This window comes from Anser brachyrhynchus (assembly GCF_964034855.1).
Source record: "Anser brachyrhynchus genome assembly, chromosome: Z".
Taxonomy (NCBI): domain Eukaryota; kingdom Metazoa; phylum Chordata; class Aves; order Anseriformes; family Anatidae; genus Anser; species Anser brachyrhynchus.
The window spans coordinates 66,182,979-66,197,287 of record NC_137697.1 but is presented as its reverse complement, the minus strand read 5'-3'; the positions used below and the strand labels follow the sequence as shown (position 1 = coordinate 66,197,287).

The window sequence follows — 14,309 nt, the reverse complement described above, 5'->3', positions numbered from 1 at the left end:
CTGCTCCACCGGGGGCTCCTCCACGGGCTGCAGCGTGGAGATCTGCTCCGTGTGGGACCCATGGGCTGCAGGGGGACAGCCTGCTCCACCAGGGGCCTCTCCACAGGCCGCAGGGGAACTGCTGCTGTGTGCCTGGAGCACCTCCTGCCCTCCTGCTGCACTGCCCTTGGGGGCTGCAGGGCTGGCTCTCATTCCTCACTCTCCCAGCTGCGGTGGTGTAGCAGTTCTTTTCCCTTTCTTAAATATGCTCTCAGAGAGGTGCAAACAACATCACTTATTGGCTCGGCTCTGGCCAGCAGTGGGTCCGTTTTGGAGCAGCTGGCGCTGGCTGTGCTCTGACATGGGGCAGTTGCTGGGCTCCGCTCACAGAGGACACCCCTGCTTCCTCCCTTACCCTCCACCCTCCCCCCTACCCCCCTTCACCCCCCCAGCCACCAAGCCCTTGCCACATAAACCCAATACAATGATGGATCTCTAATGATGGATCTATAATTTGGGCTCTGAGCCCACAACACCCATCAATCCACAAGAGAACACTCAGGTCAGAGATCAGGTATGGAAGGAAAGCTGCAAATGGATCCTGAACACAGCTAGGTGGTAGGCTGGATTTGACCCACAGTGAGTGCCAGAGGTTGCTTTAGAGAGAGCCATCAATTCTACATTTGCACAGCACCAAAAAAAATTTACTTCTTCCAATATCTCATAACACAGGAAGTTTTACAGCAGAACTTCTGACTCTGCAATCGCCTCCCCAAAAGACTGTTTCTGCCCAGGTATACTGTAAGAGATCACCTCACTTTCTGTCTCCAAGCATAAAAGTGCTCTTTTTCAAAATCACAGAAAAGAATACAATTACATTCAGATATGTAAAACACTCTGTTAAAAAATAAATAAAATAAAATAAAATAAAATAAAATAAAATAAAATAAAATAGTACATGGCCTATACACATTGCTTGCTAATCTTAACTTTGTAATAATAAATAAAGTTTATCAGAAAGATCACAATCATTTTTTAATTATAGATATATAAGTATTAAAACAAATTATTATTCTTCTGTAGAAATAAATAGTTTAAAATAATCTCTCCATTGCAGACTTCCATAATCCATGCTCAGAAGTGGAACTGCAGGCAAGCAACTTCTGCTTTTCCTATAAGGTCTATACATTAAGGACATCAGAAAAGGCTGTAAGTACTTCTGAAAACAAGCAGTAAAGTTCTTTTCTATAGAAAAGGGAGATTTCTCCACATGTATTTGTTAAACTTGAATGCTGATTACATGACTTAATTGGTATACAGAAATGTAACGATTTTAGTTTTAGTTGTCTCACAAAACAAGTTCAATTTTAAGAAATGACAGAATGAAAAAACATTTTAAAACACTTGCATTTTAGAAAGCAAAGCAGACTTAAGCAGATTTATTCATAAAAGGTGCTCCTTCAAAGAAATGTAAGGCTTTTAGTTTGGGCCAGCATATGGATAAATAATTTCTGCACTCCATAAATGTTCAGTAATGATAATCACACAGGTATACATACATCTCTTTAACTTCAGTTCTGTGTGGCCAGATGAATTGCTTGAGAGTATGGAACAGAGCAATTTGAAAAGTTCACCTAGAACAAGTACTGTACCAAAATGTAATGGAATGTAAAAATGTTTTAACCTTCTCTGAACTATGTGTCAAAGTCAATTTGACTCAACCAAGTGAATGAAATCAGTCTTGCTATTTTAAAGGGAACTACTTTAAAGTGAAGCATTATTTCCTTGTATATGGTAATTTTAGTAAATTCTACCTGTTTTTGCCACTACCAGTTTTCTATTGAATTCAATCTCCCCAATGAGAATGTTTCACAGGATTACTTAAGTGTAGTTGAAGTATAAGCAATATTGTTAATACCTAGTAATATCCCAAACACAGTTGTATTTGTTGTTTGAAACAAAGGTGTAAATAAAGAAATCATTTATTATCTCACAATAATTCTGTGTATGATAAAAAATGCCACGTAATCAGTGGCAGGAAGTCCATCTGGAGGCCAGGCACTAATGAAGAACCCCAGGAGTGCATACGATAGCCAGTAGTGTTCAACTTTTTCTTTAATTATCTGGATGATGGGGCAGAGTACACTCTCAGCAAGTTTGCTGATGACAGAAAACAGGCAGGAGTGGCTAAGATGCCAAATGGTTGTGCAGCCCTTCAGGTGAGCCTCAGAAGGTTGGAGAAACAGCTTTTGAAGTTCAGCAGCAAGAACAACAAAGATCTGCACTGGGAAGGAATGACACCAGGCACCTGTACATGCTGAGCTGGAAAGCAGGTCTGTAGAGAAGGACCTGTGGGTCCTGTGGACTGCAAGTCGAACCTCAGCCAGCAATGTGCCCCTGCAGTAGAGAAGGCCAACTGCCTCCTGGGGTGCATTAGGAGAAACCATGCTAGTAGGCTAAGGGAAGTGACCCTTCCCCTCTAATCAGTCCTGGTGAGGGACATCTGAAGTGCTCTATCCAGTCCTGGGCTGCCCAGGAGAAGCATGTCCTGTCTTCCCTGAGAAACATGGACATACTGGAGTGAGTCCAGCAAAAGACCAAAGAGATGATGGACAGACTGGAGAATGTGACCTAGAAGAGGCTGAGAGACTGTAGAACCTAGAGAAGAGAAGGCTCAAGGGGGCAACTTAGCCATATGGAAAAATACTTGATAGGAGACTGTAAAGAAGACAGAGGTAGATCCCCAGATTATCTGGGGTATCCAGTGGCAGGACAGGAGGAACCAGGTACAAACTGAAATTAAGAGAATCCCATGCAAACTTAAGGAAAAGACTTTTTAATGTGAGGGTGGTTGAACATCTGAACAGCTTGCCCAGAGAGTCTTTGTCCTTGGAGACAGTCAAAACCCTGCCACATGCAGCCCTGTATAATCTGCTCTAGCTGGCCCTGCTCTGACCGGGGAACTTGGGCTAGTTGAACTCCAGAGCAGCCTCCAACCTCAGTCATTCTGGGACCCTGTAATACTGCTGTGTGAGGTTTGGCAAAAAGTCCTGTGCTTAGTTCTAACAAGTTACATAGGGGATTGACATACATACAGACATATTACATTCATGTGCACACTTTTTGTCTTAAGCCTAGTAAGTATCTATAAGGGTAAGTTTCAATAACCAACTCTTCACACTCCTACCAAACTGTTAAAACCAAATGTCATCTCTATTATTAAAACCACAATATCTTCTTGTTAAAAGGTTCTGTGAACTTTTAATAATTTTATACAAAACGTCTCTGGAAAGCATTAAAGGAGAACAGTAGCTATTCATATAATTAGGTGATAAGCTGCTACCTGTGTTAACAGGTCTTCGGTAAAGTTCTACTGACTGCCAAAAGGCATTTTAACAAGTACTAACAGTCACAATGTCTTATATTAAACACAGAGAAATACATCCCTATGTCAATAATTTCTCTGTACTTGAAACCAGCGGAAAGCAGGTCCAGCGCTTCCACTTGCTAAAGAAACTGCTATTATGTTCAGGATGCACTGAACACAAGGCACGCACTTGAAAGCAACTTCTTTCATACCTATAAATGGGAGATCATAATCTAAGCAGCAGTCCTTGACCTGCCAAGTAATAGGAGACTGCAATAAATAAGTTAATAAGTTTATTCAGACATCATAATCTGAAAACACTCGAAGAAATATATCAGAAGAGTGCATGTTTGTTGCATTTGTTACTAAGCTCATGCTGGTTCCCAACAGAATGGAGAAACTCTAGGGATGGGAGAAAGGCTGATTCTGCCTTTAGCAGCTAGGCATCCTACACCAAAAAACATTAGTCATTATAGGAGGATTACATTGTCATTATCATAGTTTGCAAAAAACATTTCCTATTACCTTCTTTAAAAATATGTGCTGTGTACTGAACATATGTAATTTGCAGAAATCAATGCTGAAAGAACAGCAGAGTTTTAGAAATCCCTCCACAGAAACTCGCCAAAGAAGAAGAACACTGTCTCCTGCCCATATCTTCATCAAATAAACGTTTGTGAACTTCATTCAGCTATTTTAGTCAATTACCTTAGAATATACCTAGTCAATATGATCATAGAAACATAGAATCATAGAATATCCCGAGTTGGAAGGGACCCGTAAGGATCATCAAGTCCAACTCCTGGCACCACACAGGTCTGCCCAAAGTTTAGACCTTGTGACTAAGTGCACAGTCCAAACACTTCTTAAATTCAGACAGGCTTGGTGCAGTGACTACTTCACTGGGGAGCCTGCTCCAGTGTGCGACCACCCTCTCAGTGAAGAACCTCTTCCTGATGTCCAGCCTAAACTTCCCCTGCCTCAGCTTAACACCTTTCCCGCGGGTCCTGTCACTGGTGATAAAGGAGAATAGGTCACCTGCCTCTCCACTCCCGCCCGCGAGGAAGTTGTAGACTGCGATGAGGTCCCCCCTCAGCCTCCTCTTCTCCAGGCTGAACAGGCCAAGTGACCTCAGCCTCATGGTAAAATCATGGATACAACCATCTGAGAAATAGAAATTAAATGTCATCAAAAAAGAGAAGACCACCTAATTAACAGTTCCACTTGTGTATAAACACAAGCTCTGCCAAGTTGACTCGTTCAGAACTGTATCAGTCTGAATTGCCCTACACATCCAGCTATTAACAAAGTTAGCAACAGAACTATGAAAATCTAACTACAAACTAAAACTAAATGCTGAGAAATTAATACATTTGCACTTCCCTCCTTTATTTTATCTTTCACTGTTGAAAACTTTTTCTTGTTTCTGAGTTGTTATTAGGACACCTCATTTAGTGGAGAGAAATCTGTTAATCCTGAACCAGAAATAAGGAAAAATATTATCCAACAAAGAATATTCCACACAAAGAATAACCAAAAGGGTCCCTGAGTAACAGGATGGTATCACATCTACATATAGTACCTGTGTAAACGTAATGGAGGATTTACACAGTACTTCATCAAGGTTTAGCATAAGAGAAATTACTAGTCCTTTCCTTTCTTATGCATCTTCCAATTCAATGCAGCAGTTGTGATACACTATTCTCACAACTATGAGTATCAATAAGGTGATCTGGAAACTGATTTTTTTCCGGTGCCTCTGTTCCAGAAGCAGACCTATTAAAAAAAAAAAAAAAAAAAAAAAAAAAAAGCTTTGTCTAACTGTTTGATGTGTCCCCAACTTCCCTTTCATTCATAAGCATAACTACAGAAAATAACTTGTATGTCACAATTAGTATTTTAGCACAAACTGCCATAACATATACCACTGCGGATTTTTGGACCTTCATGCTTCCTGTATTCTGCCCTGTGCATTTCTGCCTAGTAAAGACAGGACTCTAACCTACTTTTGTACTGAATGCAAAATACATTGTGTCCTTGCACTACTAAGAACAAATTATTCATTATGCAGAAAACTGTCTCCAATCTTTTACAGTCAATGAATTTTCTGTGGATGATCATACGTTACTCACTGAATCATGATAGATTCAAACCACAGTAATAAATGCTAATGCCAGAAGGAAGTGAAAATTGTCTGGATTCTATTCTGTTTGTATACGAAAAGAAAACATAAAAAAATAAAATTGGTAGTAATGTATTTTCTCCTCAATATATTTGCCATGATTTGTGCTAGTAATTGTGTTAGTAATTTCACTCTAATTGAAGATGATAGTGTACATGTTCCATCTGATCTGAAATGTCAGCTGTAAAGTGTGGAGAAAAGGACAATGCAACACTACAGCATTCTGCCTGCTCCTGGGCTCCCCTGTCCTGTGCACACAAATGCTCTTAGCTGTTGGAAGACAGCACCTGATGCTCTTTGGACGCTTCTGAGAAAACACCTTTAAGTGAATACACCCACTTATTCCTTTCATTAAAGCTTTGATTTTTAGCAACAGCTTAGCCAGATTTTTTCAATTTTTGGGGGGAGGAATCAAGTTTGAATTCACAGAAATGTTCTTAATTCTTTATTTTATTTTATTTTATTTTATTTTATTGCTAGAGCGAATTAGAAAATACAAAACACATATACTTTAATTACGCACTTGTAAGAAAAACACTTTAAAAAGTCCAAGCCCAGGATCTGTTTGTTCTGTAGGGGAAATAGAAGTGTTGACATAATCAATGCAATCAGAAAATACAGCATATTTGCTGTTTCACAGTACCATAATTCAAGTGCTTCATTTTCCCTGTTCATTCCCTCTTCACCCCAACTTGTTTTTTGTTACTATGTTGAAGTACCTCATAAATAAGCTTTAATCAGAGCCGCTTAGAAAGAAAGGATTTCAGGAAGACATTTTGTCTTTTCCTCTACCTCAAAGCAATATCAGCTTTATATGTAATAGAGCTTTAGAAAGGTATCTTTTCAGGTTGGAACCAACCACAATCTTTGTAAGCAATGTTCAGTCATCCTTAGCAGGTGAGTGCATTTTCTAACGCCATACATTCTTATTCTAAAGTTCCCAGCAGTGGTTAAAGAAGAGCAGTCCAATGCAAGTGACTCCACAAATTATAAGCTACCTTTTTCCTTGAATAAAGGGATAAAAAAAAAAAAAAACAACTGAAATACTACCTTTTTCTTTTTTAATACTAGAGAACTCAGTTCCTTTGATTATCCTGTCAGTAGTGTAAATACCCTAGATCTGTTATCCATGCATTGGGCTCTCTCCTATTTATTCATGTGCAGAATCTCATACACTTAAGGAAATGAACATCTGAACTGCAAAGCACAGGAAAATATCTATAATGTTTAAACTTCCCAGTTTCCAGATGTTCCATTGTCATACCAACTCAACTTTTTTTATAGATATGATTCTTTTGAAGATCATTTTAGGATGACTTAGAGGATAATTTTAATAGTAAATAAAATGAAAGCTTAAGGTTGCCATCATAAACAAACAAAAACGTTAAACGGAAACTTTTTGAACATCTCCAGTTACTACTAATTTGGCATATTACTGAATTATTATAGAAGTTCTTCTGATATATTTGAAGACACATCTACACTTCTAAAAAGTAAAACATATGTTCTATACAAAGCCTGCACTTTTTTTTTCTCTTGGAAAGCCTAGCTATTAGCAGCTGTTGAAGACAGCATTGATACCAGAATCAAAATAAACAGTAAAACTTAAAACGTCAGCCATAAGTTAAAAGATAGTATTCCCTCAGTAACATTTCAAAATATAACGTGTGTATATTATATAGATAAGGGATATGCATCTTTAGATAGATAGGTATAAAGGATATTCTGGCAGATACCATACTCTTAGAATTGAAGTTATGATTATTACAGATGATCATTAGAGAAAATTTTGCATGCCCTGTGGGAATTTTGTGTCTTATAATGTCAGTAATTTTTGCCAAGAATCGTAACTGATTCATCTTCCAGATTAGTGCAACTTACTTATCTGCTTTTTGGACAGGATAAAAAAAAAATGCAGAAGTACCAGTGAAAGCAGATTAAAATGTAAATTTGACTATCTCTTCCTTCTGTTTCTTTTAAAACCATTTTTCTCAACTGCACAAGTGTCAAGGATAATCAAGTAAAAAGGTCTGGGGTAGCATACATCATTGCCTTTTTTTTTTTTTTTTTTTTTTTTAAGTTTCAGAAAGACTATGCAGTTTATACTGGTGTAAAGTTAAATGTGTTCATGATTCAACATGTTCTTTGAAAGGGACAAGCCGGTATGTTCACGGCTCTCAAAACAGAGAACTGGAGAGTGCTAAATTGCCACAGAGGAAGACCGGAGTGCTGAGAAATCACAGAATATGTCAAATTTGTCATCTCACAGTAGTAAAGTTGCAGGGAATTTATTCTGTACATCTTCAGAAAAATGTTTTTTCATTTTCACTGGTACAACTCCAGATAATTCTATAGCATCATTCTGGATGTAAAAGAATCAGTTGAAGAACAGAAATTAAGTATACAAGCTGTCTTGTCAGCACAGAAATGTGAACCTACCGCATTTGAGAATGTGACTCCACATTTCAAGCTTTAAATAAAAATAATCATTACTTTTTTCCCAATAGCAAATAATTCTAGCTTTTTCTTATCTGAGCAGCACTGCATAATAACATTTTGAAACATGGCTTTCCAGACCGGCAAAGGTATTTTTATTTAACATTATTTTTTCCTGTTATTTTAATAAAGACTAACAGTTCATTAAAATATGTTTGGTTTCAATGCCTAAATATTACTGGTATCCTTAACAGTTCTTAAAAAAGACAGGATATTTGTCTGTCCTGGTATGGTCCTCTCACTGTTATTCAACAGTGCAATGCAAGTGCCAAGAATAATTATGCTGAATTCTCAGTTATTTCAAAGAAATTTATTTAAATTGAGAGAGATGGAAAAGAGTTTTGCCAATCATTCACTACAAAACTTACCACTGTCAAATTCCAAGCTCTGATTTAACTTCAAGCTAATGTCTGAAGCTCTGCTCTTTCCATTTATACCATGTGTAAATGCCTAGATGTTGGTAGCGTGCAGGCCCCACAACAGACCCGCCACTGGCCACAGCTGAGCCCATCAGCCAGCCTGGCAGTGCCTCTGTGAGAACGTAGTTAAGGAAGAGCAAAACACTAAAAAGGCAGAGAGAATTGAAAAACAAAGTGTGAGAAACAGCAGTACGAGCACCAAGGTCAGAGAAGAAGGATGGGTCAGAGGTGCTTCAAGCACCAGAGTGGAGACCGCCTGCAGCTCACGGAGAGACCACGGTGGAACAGCTATGCACCCTGCAGGCCATGGGAAACCCCATGCTGGAGCAGATAGTTATTTTCTGAAGTTCTGCAGCCTGTGGGATGGACCCTGTTCCAGAGCAGGAAAAAGCGTGAGGTGGAAGTAGTGGCAGCCAGGAACTGTTACGGGCTGAATGTAACTACCACATCCCCCCGGTGCTGCTGGGGCAGGGGGAGGCAGAGAAGTTGGGAATGAAGGAGTTGAGTTGAACCTGGGAGAAGGGGGTGCAGGGAAAGGTGTATCAAGTTTGTCTTTGTTTCCACCTTTCCACATCTATTTTAATTGCCAGTTAAAAAAATCAAGTTTCCTCAAGTCAAGTCTGTCATGCCTATAACTGTAATTGGTAAGTGATCTCCCTGTCTTCATCTCAACCCCTGACGTTTTCTTCTTATTTCCTCCCTTTGTCCTGTTGAGGAGGTGGCATGAGACAGCAACTAGGTTGAGGTTTGGCAGCCAGCTAAGGTCAACCCTCCCAAATCTTAAATAGGTACCCACAGTCACACATTAACACTGACTGGCAGATCAGCCCCATGCAGCCACTCCCTGACTGCTTCCCTCCCAGCAGGACAGATCAGAAAGGTAAAAGTGTGAGAACTCATGTGCTGAGATAAACACAGCTCAAGCAGAGGCTGTGTGTACCAGCAGAGCAACCAAGGAATCCATTCACTGCTTCCCACTGGCAGGCAGATGTTCAGCCATTTCCAGGAGAGTGGGGACCATCATGTGGAATGGCTCCTTGGGAAGACAAATGCCATCTCTCCAAATGTCCCCCCTTCCTCCTTCTTTCCCTCAGTTTTATTGTCACATGTGATGCCATGTGGTAGGGGACATCCCTTTGGTCCATTTGGGCCACCTGTCCTGGCTGTCCCCTCCCAGCTCCTGGTGCACTCCCAGGTACCTTGCTGGTAGGGCACCATGAGAAGTAGAAAAAACCTTGGCCCTGTGTGAGCACTGCTCTGCCACAGCTGAAACATCAGTGTGTTATCAGCACTGCTACGGTCACAAATTGAAAACACAGCACTACATGAGCTGCTATGAAGAAAATTTACTCAGTCCCAGTCAGAACCAGTACATCATAGGAACACAGGATGAATTTAACACTGTCCAAATGTACTGAGGATTTTCATCTATGAGGTCATGTCTATAAGGTCAAAACAACCCTGTCTTTTCAGGGAGCAGAATTATATTTATACATTTTGCAGAAGTGAGTATCATAATCTTCTAACGTTCAAAACTGTATGGGTGGAAGCTACCATGCTTTCATCTGCCACCTTTTTTATTTCATAAATAAACAATGACAGAAATGGCAGCATCTCAAAGGAATAAATGTTATTTCTCCTATGAAGGTTCTGACACTGAAAATTTTATTCGGCATTCTTCTGTATACAGGCAGACAGCATCCGTACCTCAAGAAGTAATGAGTTCATGTACAGGGTAATGCTAGTGGCAGGGCAGGTGGAACCAAGAGAGATGCTGTGCTTCAGGACTCGTCTCTTTTGGAATCATGGCCTTAGGAAGAGTTTTTAAAATTTTCTCAGCTACACAGGTATGTGGCCTCTATTCTGCAAACACTTTCTTTCACCAGAGGACAAAATAACTGCTGTTCAGCTTCTGTACTCATTCCACACCCAGCAATATCAGAAGTGATAATAGCTTTGTTATGAAAATCAATACTTTTTTACTTTTTTTTTTTTTTTTTTGGCAGGGGGGGAGCTTCTCACTATAGTTTAGCTGGCAACTCTTCATAGGATCTGTGCTAACACCTTCTTTGAATGTAAATATTGCTTATGATCAATGGCAGCATATATGTTAAAGTACCATACAACAACATAACGCTTTCAAATGTAGAATAGTAACCAATACTATTAGCTGCTACAGGTATATATATATATATATACATTTCAGTCCTACTGCTTTCAATGACCACATGTAATGACAGAATTTAAAACTTTTTTTTTTTCTTAATTCTGACTTTATTGGATCAGTTTTGCATGCCAAAAGACTGCAGGCTTAATTTCTGAACTTTGATTTATTATCAATTTCTATAGTAAGGTCACTTGTTCATCTTCTCCAACTCTTCTAACTAGCTGAGCATACCCTAGGTGAGCTAGATAGAATCAAAATTTTCTCATTTAAAAGCACTTCAGTAAATCAATTTATTTTTGCAGGATTTGGCTTTTTTTTTTTTTCTTTTGAACGCAAATATTCTCTTAATCAGAGACATTAAATTGTCTCTAATATTTAGTAGCTATTTGAACTTAATGCACAATTGGAAGTTACCAGAAAAGCACAGAAAAACAACTGTTCTCTGTGAACAGTTCTCTGAGAACAAAGCACATGAACAACTTCCACACAAAGGGCATGTAATTGGCAACTCATTGTTATATTCTCTCCCAGTTTTACATCTGCAGAGTCTTCACATGTTTATATGGCTTCTACAAATTTCTTGCTTACTATTAAAGATACAAATTACAGACTGTGATATCATATCTGAAAAGAATACTACGTTTTACTAAACTATCACAAAGGGATTTTTTTTAATAAAATATGCAACCTTATTTTCATCTATGTGTTCTTAAACAATTAAATGTCTGTTTTTATTTTCATATTAATGAAAATATTATATGTCTTGACTTTGAATTTAAAATTACAAAAATTGTAGTTCTTCAGTGTAATGGCTGTCTTTATACAATTCAGACATGGCAGCCAAGTGTTAAATATATCTAAAATACCCACATAAGAAAAGGAACACTTCCACTACCTCAAGTTGCACTAGGGGAGGTTTAGGTTAGAAATTAGGAGACATTCCTTCTCAGAAAGAGTAGTCAGGCATTGGAATGGGTTGCCAGGAAAGTGGTGGTCTTGAAGACCTGATGATCTTGAAGGTCTTTTCCAACCTTAATGGTTCTATGATTCTATGGTGATTTAAATACCACTGCCATTACAATAGATGACCTCCAAAACCAAGTTTGAAGTAGGAAGCTTGCAGAATGATATCCCGTATCTTCAGTTTCTGGAATCTGATTTCCCACACTGTGTAGTGATTCTGCCTTTGTAATAGTCTCTACATTTGTGACTTGAATTAGCTGTTCTTTTGCTGTTGTTTTATTTATCTGCCTTACCTCTCACAAACTCAACCTAACGAGTGGCATCCACTTACTATTGGTTTGTAAAAGTGAAACATATGCTGCATACTGTTAATATCTATGCCAGCAACCATATAGATTATTTAAAAAAAAAAAAAGACTCCTGGAAAACTTTCAAAATATCCACGAGGTATAAAGGAAAATCCATCCAGTAAATTTGAGATTCATTCTTGGACTCTTCTGTAAGTGCAAGGAATCATGTTTGACTTTTGTAGGGGGAGGTGACTTCTTATTTGAATGAATGTGTACGGCAAAAATGTGTAAGGCAAAAGTGTTTTCCACATGAAAGAGAAAACAGGTAACATAAAAATGACTATATAGTATTTTTGCTAATGAAATTGTATCCAAAGAGAAACAATATGAAGTTGGTATGAATAGTGTGAAAGAATTTGTATGTCCATGTGTTCATGCAAAATATTAACAGTAATACGTACTGGCAGAGTCAACTGTTCTGAGGACTGAATCACAGATCTTAACAGTATACACTCCACTGATCAAGAACTAGAGCTATAATACACAACTGGTTTGTTAATGCTCTTTTTGATACTAGGTTGTACCTAAGGCAGAACAAGAAGATGTGATTATTGGAAACCTTATGTTGATAAAGTCCACAATGAAAGTCAAGATAGTATGTGTCACGTTACTCAAACCCTTTTCAACACTTAGATTCTTATTGTTCCTTATGATTAAATTACATGTAAGAGGAGGGACTAAGAAAGAGAAGTCTCTGAGAAAAAAAAGCACATAATTTTCAAGCTTTAACTACAAATGTAAAGATTTCCTGACCTGAGACCCAGTTAGAGGATGAAAAAATGGAGCATATATTTATTAAGAAGTACGTATGTGTATCTTCTCATAAGACTGCCAGAAAACAGGTATGATTCAGTGCTTTCATCTTCTCAGCTCAGGATTAAGAACAGTAATGTATATATATTAAAATTGCTGTCAATTTAACTAACGAAAATATGAACAACTAAAATATATCATTGCGTTTACATATGTGACTATGCCATATTGCAAATAAATAAATTAAAGTAACTATGCTAATTAGAAATCAAGCCAAATGCCTACAAAGAGTTTCCTACAGATAGAAGTCAGATTGCAAGAAATATCTGAGAAATGAAGATGCAAGATGAGGCACTGGCCAATCAATAAAAATTTCATCAGAAGATCATACTTTCATTTCTCATATGCAAGCTTTAGAAATACTTCAAAAAAGGGCTCTCTTATGAAAGGAAAAGTCACTTTGTAATGTTACCAAATTATTATTCTCATTATGAAGTTCTAATCTTGATTAATATTTAATCAGACTTCTAATTAGGATGAATTAGGCAACAAGTGACATTCACATGCTTCATCTGTGTGAGAGAATGGTTTCGTACAACTCAAAGTATCTTATGAGACCTTTTATCTTTGAAGCTGTATTCCTTGAAGTACTCCTTTAACAGATCTCAACAAGGGTCAGATCATAAGAGCTGTGTGTGGCTCATTGTTTCACAATGCTGTACGAAATAGTTTCCTTCCTGATGGGCATATAAACATTGCCATTATGTGTATTATCTCAATAGTAATATCCTTATGAGGAAAAAAAAATCTGTTTCTAATTTGTGTGTGCGTGTACATATGTGTGCATATATTTCAAATAGAAATTAATGTTGGATTGTCTTTTCCAAGTTACAGATCAGATTTTCATAATCACACAAAAAAGACACTATTAAAGTACAACTTCATGTTCCTGTTGTTAGTTGGGTTCCCAAAGCAAAAAAAGGACTTGTGATCATGTCTGGCACAGGTGTCTGCACTATATGCACATACTATCAATAACTGCTCGATATACAGACTGAAGAGTCAAGACTTCAAAGATACGAAGTTCCTAAAGGTTCTGTGAAAACAAATAGCCACTAGGTATGGAGGACTGAAATCTTCCATGGCCTTACTAAGGAAAGAGTTGGAAACCAAATTTTAACCTTTCAAAACACCAGAGATTTTGCAGTATAAAGGAAACGCTAGGGGAAAAAAAAAAAAAAAAAAAAAAAGCTACCTTAGCTTCAGGCTAACAGGCTAACTTGGTTAAAAATATGAGAGCATTGACGTGTTCTCAGACAGTTTTCTCTACCTGTGGAAAGTCACCTAAATATCACCGCTTCTCAAGGAACACAGTATGCCAGGTTGGACAACACTGTGAGTGTATCTCTCTTTCTTACACACATATAAACATTGTAAAGATCAAATTATATTGAAAGTTTTCTCCTCTACCTCAAGATCTTATTAGTAGTGTTTCCTACCATTAAGTTTTCATGTTTAGAAATATGATTCAGCAATCACTGGCTCATTGACATGTCAGCATTTAAGAACAGAATTGCTAAATTTGGAGATAGTAGGAATTCATGACTCTCTTCTTATTCAAATGCTTCGTCAT

The 14,309-nt window shown here is 38.0% G+C and overlaps 1 protein-coding gene across 10 annotated transcripts in view; it reads right to left on the bottom strand.

Moving 5' to 3' along the window:
* LINGO2 (leucine rich repeat and Ig domain containing 2) overlaps positions 1–14,309 on the bottom strand; it is a 537,865-nt gene that overhangs the window by 471,770 nt on the left and 51,786 nt on the right. For all 10 annotated transcript variants that reach the window (XR_013943646.1, XR_013943647.1, XR_013943648.1 and 7 more), the window contains exon 12: positions 14,176–14,309. The gene's annotated coding sequence lies outside the window, so the exon portion shown is untranslated. The remainder of the gene's footprint in view (positions 1–14,175) is intronic.